General features: G+C 51.4%; 1 long non-coding RNA gene across 1 annotated transcript; it reads right to left on the bottom strand.

Annotated features, from left to right (window-relative positions):
- Positions 1-1,145: 1,145 nt before the first annotated feature.
- LOC123478034 (uncharacterized) lies at positions 1,146-6,910 on the bottom strand. The gene is made up of 3 exons (XR_006653135.2): positions 6,824-6,910; positions 5,803-5,963; positions 1,146-2,249 (listed from the first exon to the last, which is right to left on the bottom strand). It is a non-coding gene; the product is annotated as an uncharacterized lncRNA (long non-coding RNA).
- Positions 6,911-15,029: the final 8,119 nt, after the last annotated feature.

Genomic DNA, 15,029 nt, shown 5'->3' with positions numbered 1-15,029 from the left:
CTTACATATTTACATATTTTAAATCCTCACCCAAGGACATATTTGATTTGAGAAAGAGGAAGGAAGAGACAGACAGACAGACACATCTATCAGTTGCTTCCCATACCCACTGTGACTGAGAATGGAACCCACAACCTAGGTTTATGTGCCCTGACTGGGGATCAAACCCACAACCTTTTGGTCCACCCAACTAAGCCACTCACCCAGGGCCACAGCGCACTGTTTCTAAGGTCAGGGCCTGTGCTCACTCCTCTCTCCTCCACCAGCCCAGGCCCCAGTTCTCTGTAAAGACACCCCTCCAAGGAGCCTGTGAGCTGCCACAGCCCCCGTGTCCACCCTGCTGCATGGTGACTCTCCAGTGAAGTTGCCAGGGTTGTGGGGAGGCTGTGGGGAGGCATGTGAACTCTGGCACCCAGCTGCCTGGACATGAATGAACCCCACCCGCCTAGCTGCTGGCTGCACGACGGCGGGCAGTCACCTCGCCCCCTCTTCTCTGCACCTCTGGTGTCCCATCTGTACGTGGGGACCCTGTTAGGATTCTGTGGGTACATAAAGCACTTAGAACAGTGCCCAACACACACGCGGTCAAGAACGCATTATTCTTTACAGAACCGCACCCTCCCCCCGCAGTGTCTTCACATTCCCGCTGCCCAGCAGTGACTGAGACTTTGTAGGCGCTCAATAAACATTTGTTGAGCTGAATCACCCCACAAAATGGAAACAGAACTTGGCTCCCAGAGTGGGCAATCACTTATATTACATATTAGGCGATTTTTCCAGAGTGCATCATGCCAAATATTGTACATTCTTTATTACAGCGAGGGCAGCGATGTTCATTACAGGGTAGTGCAGTTTCATTAGAAACCCTTACTGTCGGAATTTTATAACTCGGCCACAAAAATTCACTCCAGGCAAAATGCTAACCTTCGTCTGGAAATAAATGGGTTTATTTTATAAATTTTTATGCATTTTCCACACACAAGCAAATGGACAGATAAACCATTCTTTAATGGAAGGATTGCAAGGGAAAACTTGATTCTGGCAAAGACACAGGGACTCGGAAAGACTGACTTGCTCGGCCTGAACGTGCTTCGCTGGCCATTTACGCAGAATCTCTCCTCTGAGCCTTTCCAAAGGTCCGTCACACCACAGTGACCGCCACCGTGAGCGCTTCACGGGGCCGGTCGCGGTTCTCAGCACTTAGTCAGCATGCACACATTCCCCCAAGTTAATCTCCTCCCAAAGAATGGGTGTATTGGGTTAAATAGGTGTTCCCCAGAGTTTATGTCCATGCAGAACCTCAGAATGTGACCTTATTTGGAAGAGGGTCTTGGTAGATGTCATATCAAGGTAAGATGAAGCCACATTAGATTCGGGTAGGCCCTAAATCCAGTGGTGGGTGTCTTTTAAGAGAAAGGAGCCCTGGCTGCTGTAACTCAATGGATTGAGCACAGGCCTGCAAACCAAAGGGTCACCACCAGTTCAATTCCCAGTCAGGGCACATGCCTGGGTTGTGGGCCAGGTCCCTGGCGGGGAGGTGCACAAGAGGCAATCACACATTGGTGTTTCTCTCCCTCTCTTTCTCCTCCCCTTCCCCTCTCTCTAAAAGTAAATAAAATCTTTAAAAAGAGAGAAAGGAGAGGAATTTGGACCCAGAGATACACAGGGGAGGAGGCCTCCGATGACACAGGCAGAGATCAGAGTGACGCAGCAACAAGCCACAGATCACCAAGGACTGCTGGCACCAGTATCTGCTGGAAGTCTGCCGACACCTTGAGTTTGGACTTCTACCCTCCAGAATGGGGAGGGAAGAAATTTGTTGCATTCAGCCACCGACTAATACAGTGGGGGGAACTAAGGCAAACGGAGGTCAGGGAGCCTACCTGGTTTGTTCATGGAGAAGAGTGGAGGTGAGATTTAAATACCAGCCGTGGGCTCCAGGGCCTGGAGGCATCCCCGCCCCTACCTGTTCATCAGCCTATTCGGTTCCCATAGGCAAACATTTGGAGCCTGCTCCACAATCAACAGCGTTCTTCACCTGATGTCCTCTCTCACTGCTTTCCAAGTTCCCACAGTGAAAAATGGAGGAACAAACACCCCCACCTCCCCACCCCAGTTTAGCTTTCAGGACTTTTAGTTCATAATCCAGGGCTGCAGTCAGTCACCTGAAAGCCACCTCTCCTTCAACTCCACTCCGGCTGTGAGATCCGATGGAAGCAACAACCAAGGTCAACACACACACTTTGGATCTAGGAAAACAACAGCACAAGAGAAAGCTACTTAATACTGACCAGGTCCAGCCCGGAACTCTCCCCTCTTCATCCTCAGCCAGGTGAGGGTGTGGCCTCCTACCGGCACACTCCAACCTCAATGCCAATGGCGGGGGGTGTTGGAGGAAGGAGGGGCAAGCAACCACTGACTCCTAAACACGGCCACTGAAAAACTGCAGCCGTAGGTCCATCATCACGGGTGTGGGAAGATATGCACAGCACGTTATAAAGTGAAGAGCCGCTGACAAGATGGTGCATGCTGTGCACAGCGTCCTTACAATCTGTAAACACAGATGTAGACGCAGAGGGCGCGGTGTGGGTGTGCACACGGGCGGAGCAAAGGGGGTGTGCTACCGTGTTAATAATGGTTTGATGTCCAGGGCCGTTTTCGCCACTTTACACTTTTACTTACTGTCTGAATCGTCTTCTGTGAATGTGCATGTACATCACAGTTAGAAAATCATAACGAAACTCCTTACATCAGGGCGGGGCAGGATGGGATGGGATGGGAAGCCTGTGAGGTCCTAGGCTCTGTGTGCCACCTGCCCTGCGGATGGTCACGGGGTCCTGCCCCCTGTGCCCAGTGGAAGAAAAGCTCACGTTCATAGCCGCGGCAGCCCAGCGGATCCGATTTCAGCCCCTGTGTCCACTGCACAGCCATTCGGCCTCAATAGGCCTTTTCTGTCTAAGATGCAAGTAAGTTCCTCGGACTGAACCTGAACCTCCTTGCCCCAGCTAAGCAGCAGGGAAATGGAAACCTAAGAAAGTCCCCACCAAGACCCCACAGGGACTGAGCACCCATAGTTCAGGGGGCGGGCCCATGAGAGGGCATGTGAGCCAAGCCCCCTGAGTATCCCAGAGGCAGACAGTGGCCGGTAGTCGCCCCTGGGAGGGAGAAGGGCCCAGGGGTGCTTATTTGAGATAGAGACTGTTCGTTCCCTGTGGCTGCCATTACAAATGACCACAGACCAGGGGCTTCACACAACAGACACTTATCTCCTCACAGTCCCCGCGGCCCGGAGGACTAAACGAAGGTGTGCTCACAGCGATACTCCCTCCAAAGACTCTTGGGCAGCGTCCTTCCTGCTTCTCCCAGCTCCAGGTGGCTCTGGGCTCGCAGCCGTATCGCTCCTGTCTCTGCCTCCGTCTGCCCATGGCCATCTTCTCCCTGTCTCTCTCTGTGCCCTCTTCTTAGGAGGACGCTGTCATTGGATTTAGGGCTCACCCTCACCCAGTATGTCCTCATTCTAACTTAATTACCTCTGCCAAAATCTTATTCCAAAGAAGGGCCCATTCTTAGGTTCTGGGAGGACATGGATTTTTGGGGTGTGCTATTCAAATCAGTACAGAGACATACCCAAGTTTCAGGGTCCCCGGATGGCTACCTTCAGCCCACCGTGAGATTGCGTGTCCCGAATGCCACGTCCTAGAAGCTGGTACCTGATACAACTGCCCCTTGAGCAGCTGGTCATCCACTCAACAGTCAGAGACGCTTTGCCGGGCGCGGCCAAAGAACGACCCAGAGGGTGCAGGTTAGATGTCTGCAGGCACATGGGCTCCCTGGGACGGTTCCTTCTAGGCGTCCACTCGACAGGGCCATGTGGTGGCCAGACGTTTGGGCAGACAAGATGCTGGATGCGCCTGTGAGGGCGTTTGGGTGAAGTTCACATCTCATTCAGTGGGCCCAGTCAAGCAGGTTGTCCTCCCAGGGAGGGGAGGCTCGTCCAGGCCACGAGAGGCCTGAGTAGACTGAAAGTCTGCGTAAGGAACTCCTTCCCTCTGACTGTCTTCAAGCTGGGACATTGGTCTTCTGATTTGGAGTTGAACTAGGACCGGAGCCTACACCACTGGCTCGCCTGGATCTGGACCTCTCAGACTCCACAATCATGTGAGCCAATTCCTTATAAATAAACACAGGCCCAACCACACCTCCAAGCACCCCAGGGGCTGCTTTCGGAGCTGGCCAGCCTCTATCAGCTGGGATGCAGGCCTTCCTGGGAAGGGCTATGACCTTAGGCGAGGGGGGACTCTCCTCTGCAAGGGCCTATGGAACTCTGACAGCAGCTGGGGCAACAGCTGGGGACAGGCATCTGGGTGACACATGGGTGTCCATCCTACTCGTACAAGCTGTGGATCTTAGGCAGTTTCTCTGAGCCCCGTTCCCTCAAATGATGGTTTTACTGCCTCAGATGGACATAGGGGGCGGGGAGATCTAACAGTCATAAGGAAAGCGACTGCAGCATTATAGGACCTGGGCAACGGGGTGTTCTCCTCACCTCTGCCCATCTTTAGGACAAGAAATGAAGATGCTGGTGAAAGTGGTTGTGCCAGTTTATAATAGTGATGATGATGACGATAGCAGGAGCTAATCGTTATAGAACCTCATATTACAAACCGGGCACTGTCCTAGCACTTTCCAATATTAGCTCATCTGATCTTGACCCTGGGCAGCAGGAACTCTTGTCGCCCCCATTTCACACAGATAAGGAAACTGACACAAAGGTGCCCAGTAACTTCTTGACATTTGCAAGAGTCAGAGAGAAAGAGATAAGATTTGCAGTGAGGATTTCTCCTCCTTTTCCTTTCAAATGGCACCCCGTAGCCTAATGCAGCCTTGACGTAGAAGAATAAAAGTCAGGCAGCACCCAGGACATACAGCAGCCCCCGCCCTCCCACCGATCTGCGGTTTTGCTTTCCACAGCATCAGTTACCCATAGTCAACCAGGGTCTGAAAATATGAAATGGAAAGTTCCAGAAGTAAACGAGCTGTAAGTTCTAAACTGCACGCTGTTCTGAGTCACGTGACGAAGCATCGCTCCCTCCCACCATCGCTTTGCTTGGAGTCTGGCCCCGCCCAGAGAGGCTTCCCACTGCTAGTCCCTCAGCAGCCGGAGTGGTCATCAGGGCGACTGCTGCAATGGTGCCGCCGTGCTTGAGTCCCAGTGACCCTCGTCTCACTGAGTCAGGGTCCCAAAGCCATCCATGTAACGTTTACTACACTATATTGTTATAGCTACTCTAATTTTATTATCAGTTATTATTGGGAACCTCTTTCTGTGCCTAGTTTATAACTTAAGCTTCATCATAGGTATGTATGCATAGGAAGAAAGGTAGCATATATAAGGTTGGTGGGTGCAGTTTCAGGCATCCACTGGGGGTCTTGGGACATATGCCCCTCAGACAGGGTGCGCTACTATATAAATAACTCTTGCAACTCAATAACAAAAAAGACAAAGAATTCTATCTAAAAGTGGGCTAAGGACTTAAAGAGATTTCTCTGAAGATACACAAATGGCCAACAAGCACATGAAAATATGTCATCACGGAAATAGATCAAAACCACAATGAGATACCATTTCACACCCACTAGGATGGCTTTAATGTTTTCAAATGAGAAATACAAGTGTTGGCGAGGATGTGGAGAAATTGGAACCCTCATACATTGCCGATGGGAATGCCAAACGGTGCAGCTGCTGTGGAAAAGTTTGGTGGGTCCTCAAAATTGAAACATTGAATTACTGTTACGACTCACCAGTTCCACTCCCAGGAATGTACCCGCGAAGAACTGGAAACAGGTGTCCAAACAAAGCGTGCACACGCATATCACAGCGACACAATTCACAGTAGCTCAGAGGTGGAAACACACGTGTCCGTCGGCAGGTGGTGGATAAACAGCGTGTGCTTTGCTGCCCACTGGAATGCGGGTCACCCACAAGAAAGGAGAAAGCTTATCATTGGAGACAACATGGATGGACCTGGAGAGTATCAAGCTAAGTGAAATAAGTCAGGCAGAGAAAGACAACCACCAGATTTCACTCATATGTGGGATCTAAAGAAAACAAACAAAAGAATGCAGGAACTGACCCACAGGCACAGATCAGACTGATGGTTACCAGAGGGGAGACGGGCTAAGGGGGCTGGTGAAACCGGTGAAGGGGATGGAGAGGTACAAAGTTCCAGTTATGAAATAAATTAAGTCACAGGATGTAAGGCACACAGCAGAGAATATAGTCAATGATATCGTCACAACTAGGCATGGTGACAGATAGTAACTAGACTCAGCATGGGGATAATTTTGTCATGTGTATAAATATTGACTCTGTACACCTGAAACTAATAGGATAGTGTGTATCAATTACACGCCAACTAAAAAATTTAACAAATCAGGCAGTAGATGCAACTCCAGCTCTGCACCCCCATGGAGTTAGAGGCAAATTGGGGGGACGTTCATGGGAAGCCAGAAGTTTGCTCATGGGGAGAAAAGCTTCTGGTTGAACCACAGCCTCTCAGTCAGGGCCTGGCATGGCTGCCCAGGCTGAGCACCCCACAACAGGGACCACTCAGGAGGCTGACGGAGCCCAGACTCCATCCCCAAGCCCTGGGCCCCGAGGTGGGGCTGCATGGGCCCAGAGCAGACTCCCCTTCCCGTCGCTCACAGAAGCACCCTGCGACCTGCAGCAACCCTTCTCCGTCGCCAGCCAGGTTTCCCCAGCCACCCCACCAGCAGCCCACGAGAACTCGTGCAGGCAACCTGTAGCGGTAGAAGAACTGACCAGCCACATGAGGGAACCGCCTGGGCAGTGGGTCCACCAGCCCCCGCTGATGCACGAGCGCAACCACAGGAGGGGCCTCCAGTGAGAGGGGTCCATGGGAGACCTCGGGAACCACGAGGAGAAAGAACGGTTGGGGTACTTTGTTACACGGGACCAGGTAACTCATGCAGCTGTGCGGGTTTAGGGCTCTCAGCCAAGCCAAGTTGTTTACCTTCTTGGGTCTCAGTGCGCCTGCTCCTCTGGGTCTCCTTTGTAGGTAGCTGCTCATTAAGAGTGTCTCATCACAGCTGCACTTTAGGAAAACTAGTGGAGGAAAGGATTCATTCACTCCTAGGTCAGAGAAAAGCAGGCCCTTCCTGACATGCTCCAGAAGAGAAGAAAAAGATTCAGACAGGGACCACGTGGCCAGTGCCCCCTTCCCACCAGGAAGTTCTCTCAGGGCTCACCTGGGAGACTCTTGTTTCATTTTATTAAGGGCAGTAGCATTGGCTTTCCTGGTGTCTCCAGGCTCCAAGTCGTGGTAGAACCACAGGACTGGACGAACGTAGCCCAGGAGAGTCGTGTTCCCAGTGAACAGACACAGAGCACACAGCCTGGGGGAACAGCAGCAGCAGCCGCGGCCAAGGTATCCCCTTCGAAGAGGCTCCAGGGAAGGGAGCAGGAGAAGACGACAGGTAAGGGGCAGGCCAGGGCCCCAGAGGGTCTCAGAAGTAAAGGGAAAAGAATTTTAAGAAGGAACATGTTGAACAACAGACACAAACAAGAGGAGTGAAACTTATTTACTTCAAAGTAGACAAGAAAGAAGATGCAGAGAAGATGCCAACCGCTGCAGGGGTCCAGAAGGAAGGTGAGTCCGATCCCGGGGATCCTCGGCCGAATGCCCCGCCCAGAGCTCCTCCCGGGACCCAGCGCCCCACACAGTCGCCACGCCCCATGGCGCAAGCGCCTCTTACTTTACTAGAGGGCCCGTCGTTTCCCTGTGTTTGTTTCTGTCTTCACACAAGGGCACGTCTCTAGGAACTGCTGAATCGTGGTTTTAGCAGAAAGATGGGCTCTGTCTTCGGCCGCATTTTCCCAATAGATGTCCCCCTTTGTTTGGGCCCACTTTGCGTGTGAACACAGAGTTCGTTGAACATCCCCAAAAGAGGGATTGCTCGGGGGGCTCAGCTGTGCACTGAAATGTCCCCGAGGAGGAGCACCATCATCGTCAGTGCGCAGAGGACAATGAGGAGGTGTCCTGTTACATAACTGAGGAGACAATGTCTTTTATACTCAGTCTGGTTCACTGTTCACACTAAATTAATCTTAATAAGCATCTGCTTTGAGTAAAGGAAGTTTTGTGATAATTCAACCGTGACCTCTGTAAAAGTCCAAATGATTTCACCGCAGCCCCTCAGCCCGGAGTATCCCAGTGAAGGGTCGTCTTTAATTCAGGATCATCAGCGTGTTAACATGAGCTGATTAACCCCATCAACCGGCTACGCCATGCCACCGCGCCGGCACAGCCCAGGGCCATGACATCATTAGCTTCGGCCACGGGCACACAGGCTGGCAGGCTGGGCCGCTCAGCTGGTCCCACAGGTCATTTGATCCAGGCTCCTCGTTTCTGAGAATTAAAAGCAGCTTCTCCCTGTGGTTTGTTTTCTGGCTTCAAGATCCAGGTAAAGTTGTCCCAACAATGGTGTCACTGGGAGCCCACAGTACAGTGGCCCCCAGAGCCGGCAGTCCCTATGGGAGTGGCTTGTGGCCAGGCTGCTGGACCCTCCACAGGCACTCAGGACCCACCGCCCCATGGGACTCAATAACCGCGTGGTCTCCACCAGCCCCCATCTGCCATTTCTGAGCCCACCATCCTCATGAACTGGGCCGTGCACCGTCCCCAGAGCAAGCACTCCTGGACAACAACCCAGACGTTTGTGTCCCTGCCTCCTGGCCAGCCATCTATCCTGGCTCCTGCAACCCAATAGTCAGCTAGGAAATTTCCTACCACATGTAAGACTGTATGAGACACTCCCTGACCACGCAACTTGACCTTCTTTTAGCCTGGTGGCTTCTCAGTGTGGTCCGGGACCGGCCGCTCAGCATCACCTTGGAATTGGTAAGAAATACACAAATGCTTGGGCCCACCCCCACCCCACGGGCACATCTGGGACCTGGGCCCCGCCGCTGTCTCGGTTGTTGTCGCAGTGACTCTGACGAATGTCATTGCCAGAGACGGGCATGTGAACCCAGTCAGTCAGCTGCAAGGTTCCATGAAGGTCACTCTTGGTGGTGTGCGTCCTACGGGTTTTGACAAGTGTGTAAGGACATGCACCCACATCACACTATCCCACAGAGCCGTTTCACCCCCTCTGGGCTCTGCCTTCTCCTCCCTGCATTCCGGTCATTCTGGCCACGAGGTCTGCAGTGCTTCGTGAGAGCAGCCGTGGGAAACACACGACCATGTCGTCCTCCTGCTAGACTTCAGTCTGGAACCCTGGGGCAACATGGAAAAGGGCCGGAGGAGGCGCCCGGCAGCACTGGCCTGGCGCTGCTCTCAGGGGCTCCTGCGCCTGCAGCACCCCATCCTTCCTGCGGAGCCTGCTTCTTGGCCTCTCTGTGAGCTCTAAGGGCTATGCTAGTCCTTCTAGAGGCTGCCTGGCTGCTGAAGGGGCCAGACTGGTGCTTGCTGCTTATCACCAAAGGGCCTAGCTCCCACCCTTCCCAAATGCAGGCTTAAGCTGTAAAAGTGGGGCTGGTAGCTTCACTGATTTCAATGCTAAAAATGCTAAGAAAAGCCTATTTCTGTCTCCAGGACAGAGTTGAAAACAATACTGCCCACAGCACTAACGACCCAGGAAAGCCTCAGGTCTCGAGCTGCTGGCTCAAGCCGCAGAGAAAGCCTCCGGAGCCTCCCGGGGCTGGGGCTGAGAGCTTTACTTAATCCTCACATGGTCTAAGGCAGACACTGCCGTGGTCCCCTTCACAGACGAGGGAACTGAGGCACAGCGAGGTTGCAGGACTGCTCCAGGTTAAGGAACAGCCCTCACAGCTGACCCCTCCGTGGAACAAACTGACGCCCGTGAGAAATCACAGCCCCGAGAGGACGCGTGGCACACCAAACGCCAGCCGGCCCTCGGTTGGCAAGGTCAAAAGCGGCACGGACACGCAAGGTTCAAGGAAGCTTTCTCAGAAACTCTGACCAGCAGTGAGAGGGCTGCTCCGGTCCTGGGGACGTCGTTCGCTTTGGGGCAATATCATTTTCAACTATCCTAGAAACGGGAATCCTTTTTTATCTGAACATTTTAAGGAACGTTTCTTTCATTTATTATTTCACAGTAGAACTTGGACATGAAGACATGAGCTAATTCGGCCTTCCTTTCATGTAGGACTCGGGGCTGGAAAACTAGCGTTGGATGCAGAAACCCGGTGCCCGCATGCACACCCACGCACACGCTCACACCAGTATCAGAAGACGAGGCTGGGGTTGGGGGTAGGAAACTCCGGAGGCCAAGCAAATCCGCCTCCCCAGTGCGGCCCCCCGCCGCTCAGCCTTCGCCCCCCACCTACACGGCCTCGCGGAACGCTGAGAGCCCCGCTCTCTCTCACACACACGGCTTACATTTCTCTTCCCCAGCCCGGCGCAGAATTAAGCACAAATATCCTGTGAGAGGAAATGAGTTGGTGCTGCCTCCCGACTCACAGATGTTTCTCCCTTTTTCTCTGATTGTAGCAGGGAGTGAAGGACTGGAAGAAGACCACCTTGAGGGGGGGTGATGGGAGCACTGAGCTTAGAGGCTAAGGACCTGGGTTCCAGCCACCAACTTGCTGTGTGATGGTGGGCAAGCTGTTTACCCTCTCTGGGCCTCCATTCTTACCTTATAAAAGGGGAAAAACTATAGGGTGGAGAAGAGACCCCAGTTACAACTCAGTTTCACTTGGCTCCATAAGATGCTCGCTGAGCAGCTGCTTGCTGTGAGAAGACATGTTCTCGCACGGGGCACTCGCTGTCCCACCCTCAATCTCGTTTCTATCACTAGCCATAATCGTGGAGAGCCCTGATGTTACAGGGTGAAGCGTGTCCCCCCCTAAATTCGTATGTTGAAGTCCTAACTTCCAGAACTTCGGAATGGGCCATACTTGGAGACAGGATCTGTAAGGACATAATTAAGGTCAAATGAGATCATAAGGGTGGGGGGCTTCACTTGCTAGGACTCAGGTTCTTATGAGAAGAGGAAGAGACAGCACAGCCCCCACTCCTTCTCTCTACATGCCCAGAGAAAGGGCTGTGTGAGGACCCAGAGAGAAGGTGGCCGTCTGCAAGCCAGGAAGAGAGGCCTCACCTGACGCAAGTGTGGTGGCACCTTGATCTTGGACTTCCAGCCTCCAGATCTGCGATAGAATAAATGTCTGCTTTTCAAAACTTCCGGATCCGTGGTGTTTGGTTATGGCCACCCGAGAAAACTAAGACCCCTTCCCCCTTTTTCTCAGGCTGCCTCAGTTTCTCAGATCAGGTCACAGCATCTTTGCCTTTTTTTTTTTTTTTTTGTCCCTGGGACCCATTGGGGACCTGCTGAAGGCACAGATGCTGGTAGATAAGGAAAGCATTTTGAGGAAAAAGAGGGATAGAAAGCACGCACTTCCAGTTTCTGGAAGGGGAACATTACTACAGATTCCGCAATGGTCTTTCATAGGTAATAAAAAGACATTACTAACAACTTTATGCCGGTAAGTTTGGAAACAGATTAGGTGGACAGGCTGTCGTTTTATAACTAAAACGTCATAATGGTACGTAGGAAGACGTAGAAAATCTGAATTTCCTATCTCTCTCTCAAAGAAATTGAGTCTGCAAATAAAACCTTTTCACCGAGCGACCTCCAGGTCCACGTGACGGCAACAGTTAATGCAGCCACGCGTAAGGCGGAAATACCGCCCGTCTAAACAAACACTTTCAGAGAATGGAGAGCAAGGGGACAGTCCCAATAGGTGAGGCCTGCGAGACTCAGAGTCCAAAATCTGACAAAGACGCCGGCAGAAAAGGAAACGACCAGCCAATGTCTCTCACGAACATGGAGGTAAAAATCCCAAACAAAATTATGGAAAACAATCACAGCCAGTGTTTTCTAGTGTTTAAAAAAAGAAAAAAAAAAAGTACATCATAAGTGAGTTGGGTTCGTTCCAGGAATGCAGGATTGCTTTGCCCCTTAGTTAGCTATCAATGTAACTCACTATATTAAAAAGATATTGGTGAAAAGTCTTGTGATCATCTCAACAAAGTGTTTAATAAAATTTAGCACCTATTCACGATAAGTCATGTGAGCGAACTAGGAGGAAAAGCACCTTCCTTAACCTGATGATCTGTATCTTTAAAAACAAGCACGGCATTTTTCTGGGAGAAACGAAGACTTGTTTTCCTGCAGGAACTTGCACACAGGAGTTCATTAGCAGGTTATTCCTAACGGCCCCAAATGAGAAATTCCCCAGATTGCCTTCAGTGGTAAATGGTCAAACAGTAGTCCCTCTGTACCATGTGTGGTGTCCTGGGGCTGCAGAAACAAATTGCCATAAACTTGGTGGCTTAACCAACAGAAGTTTATTCTCAGTTCTGGAGGCCAGAGGTCCAAAAATCAAGGCGTTGGCAGGCCGTGCTCCCACCCACACTCTGGGGGAGAGCCCCTCCATGCCCCCAACCAGCAGCTCCTGGTGACCCCAGGCATTCCTTGGCTTGTGGCTGCATCACTCCAACCCCTGCCTCTATCTATGTGGGGCCCCTTCCCTCTGCTTCTTGTAAGGACACCAGTCATATTGGGTTAGGGTCTTCCTAGTGACCTTATCTTAACGTGGTTACATCTGTGAAAACTTTCTAAATAAGGTCACACATTTGTGACCGGGGCCTAGGGACTTCAAACTGCCTGCTTGGGGGACAGTTTAACCCACGACTCTGGGACACTGCTCAGCAGCAGACAGGAAAGAGCTGCCGATTCACGCAACAACCTGGAAACCTCAAGGCAATTTCTGCTGAGTGGAAAAAGCCAGGCTTCAAAGGATGACTGTTATTCCACTGAGGTTACCTTCATCAGTAACAGAGCAGATGATCGGCTTCCAGGTGTTAAGGATGAAGGGAGAGGAGTGGGAGAGACTATGAAGGGATCACATCCTTCAGTGGGTGAGTGGTTAGCCAAGCTGTAGTACATCCAGGTCCTATCACGGAATACTTGTTACTCTGCAGTAAAAAAGAACAAACTATTGATACACACAACTGGAGTGAATCTCAGAGTTATGGGGGGGGACAAAAACCCCGATCCAAGAAGTGTACAAAGTCCTTCACAAGTGTCACCTTAGGGAACATGACCATCGTTACCGATGAGACAAGTGGGACTTAAAGAGATAAAGTCAGTTGAGACCAGTTGCTTTAGATTGCCCTGAAATGAGCCAGGATTCCAGTCTCTGAGCAGAGTCCTATTTGGTCAGAGGGGAGAGGATCAAAAGTGGGAAATCTGGGGGCGGACACACTGCCCCCCCCCCCCAAACATTGTGTGAGAGTGTGTTTTGCTGGGGGTGAGGAACCAGGAGGAGGTGCATTAGGAGACAAAAGAGGATGGGGTTAGAGAGCAGGCACCAAAAAAAACAAAGCTAAGAAAATCAAAGGACCGCTGGGAAACAATAGTTTAGGAGGCTATTGTGCGCTGGCCTGGATCCTCTGGCTCCCACTGAATAGATTCCCCAGCCGCCCTCCTCCTCTCCCACCAGGGTGCATGCAGGGTCAGCTGGGTTCAAGGATGTGACAGCTGCTCCGGTCAGTGAAAAGCACTGCACAAATGTTTGTTGTTGATGACGATGACGGTGACGATTGTAACTGTTGCTTTGGAATAATTTTATATTCTGTCCTGCCCTGGCTGGTCCACATGTAGGCAACTGTCATTTCCCACGTGCCTGCCGTGAGGGATCAAGGTCTGGCCCTACCAAGCCAGAAGTAATCTCAGAAGTCTCCTAGGTCCTTGCTCCTTCAAACTGGTCCGAAGCCTGGGAGCGATGACCTCGGACCTCTGGAATCAGACTGCAGTTTAACAGGGTCCCTGGAAGATGCACACAGCTCTTGTTCAGCCTCTGGCATGCTGCCAAGGAAGGAAGCAAAGGCTCGGACAGGGAGAGGGACCGCTGAGTCACAAAAGCGTGTTTGTCTCAGAGCTGGGCTCCAGGGCTCCCGGCACACAGCTGCCTTTAGCTAGGGCCTTTGGTTCAGGTGGGCTGAGTAAAGTGAGGAGGAAAGTTCTGTCTTTTCTCCTGAAAACTGGCCAATCAGTAGATCAAAAGGGGCATCAAGTTAGCTGTCTCCTGGGGCATCTTCAAGTCCCAGGAGGGGCAATGGAGAAGAGAGACAGGCAGAGATCTCCTTAGAGACACCCCATATTAGAAGCACCTTTTTTCTGATACACTTCCTGTCTCACATCCATTTTCCTCCCCTCCCACGAGAAAATCACAATTCAGCCAATACTGACAAGTGTCCTCTTTTCTATGCCCGGTAGGTGGTGATTGAGACATAATTATAGTTAGGCCCTGCCTTGGGGAAGCTCACAGCCTAGCACAGCTGAGCCAAGCTAGTTCTGCTTACCTGAAAGTCACACACAGGAAGGATTTGAAGGGTTCCCTCCCCCTCCTCCGGCATCCCCTGCCCCAGAACCAGTGTGGGGGCGGGGCTGGAGTGGGCGGGGCCTGGATGGGCAGCTTGGGGCAGGTTGGGCAAGACTAATCTAGGGGCTGGGTACTCTAGGCGAAGGGCCTGGGAATCACAAGTTGCCAGGAGGGCTTTCCAACAAAAATGTTGGAGACCTGGAATAGTAGTTTTTGGCTCTACCATGAGAAAGGAAAACTGCAAAGTCAAAGTTAATAAATGTTTAATTAAATGTCTACAGAAGGTAGCACCGTGTCAACATCATTAAATTGCTAAATTAATTATTCCTAAAAATTTCATTACATGTGAAAACGGTTTAGATTTTCTCACTTTGCAAGAATTTCCCAATTTGCCCAATCAGTCCTCAGAAATTGCAGCCGTTGTAAATTAGGGCCTTATAGCCAATTAAAAGCAAAATTAAAATTATTTTTAAAATCTTTTAAAATCTTGTAGTAAAAAGGCTATGTGCAAATGTGTGTGATGTTGCTCTTTCTTAAGGGTTTGCTGGGGTGGGGGCTGGGCTCTCCAAGACAGTGCTACCTGAGGGCCGCAATT

Source organism: Desmodus rotundus, chromosome 4, assembly GCF_022682495.2.
Source record: "Desmodus rotundus isolate HL8 chromosome 4, HLdesRot8A.1, whole genome shotgun sequence".
NCBI classification, from domain to species: domain Eukaryota; kingdom Metazoa; phylum Chordata; class Mammalia; order Chiroptera; family Phyllostomidae; genus Desmodus; species Desmodus rotundus.
Note: the sequence above shows the minus strand (reverse complement) of the source record. Positions and strands in the feature narration are given on the sequence as shown.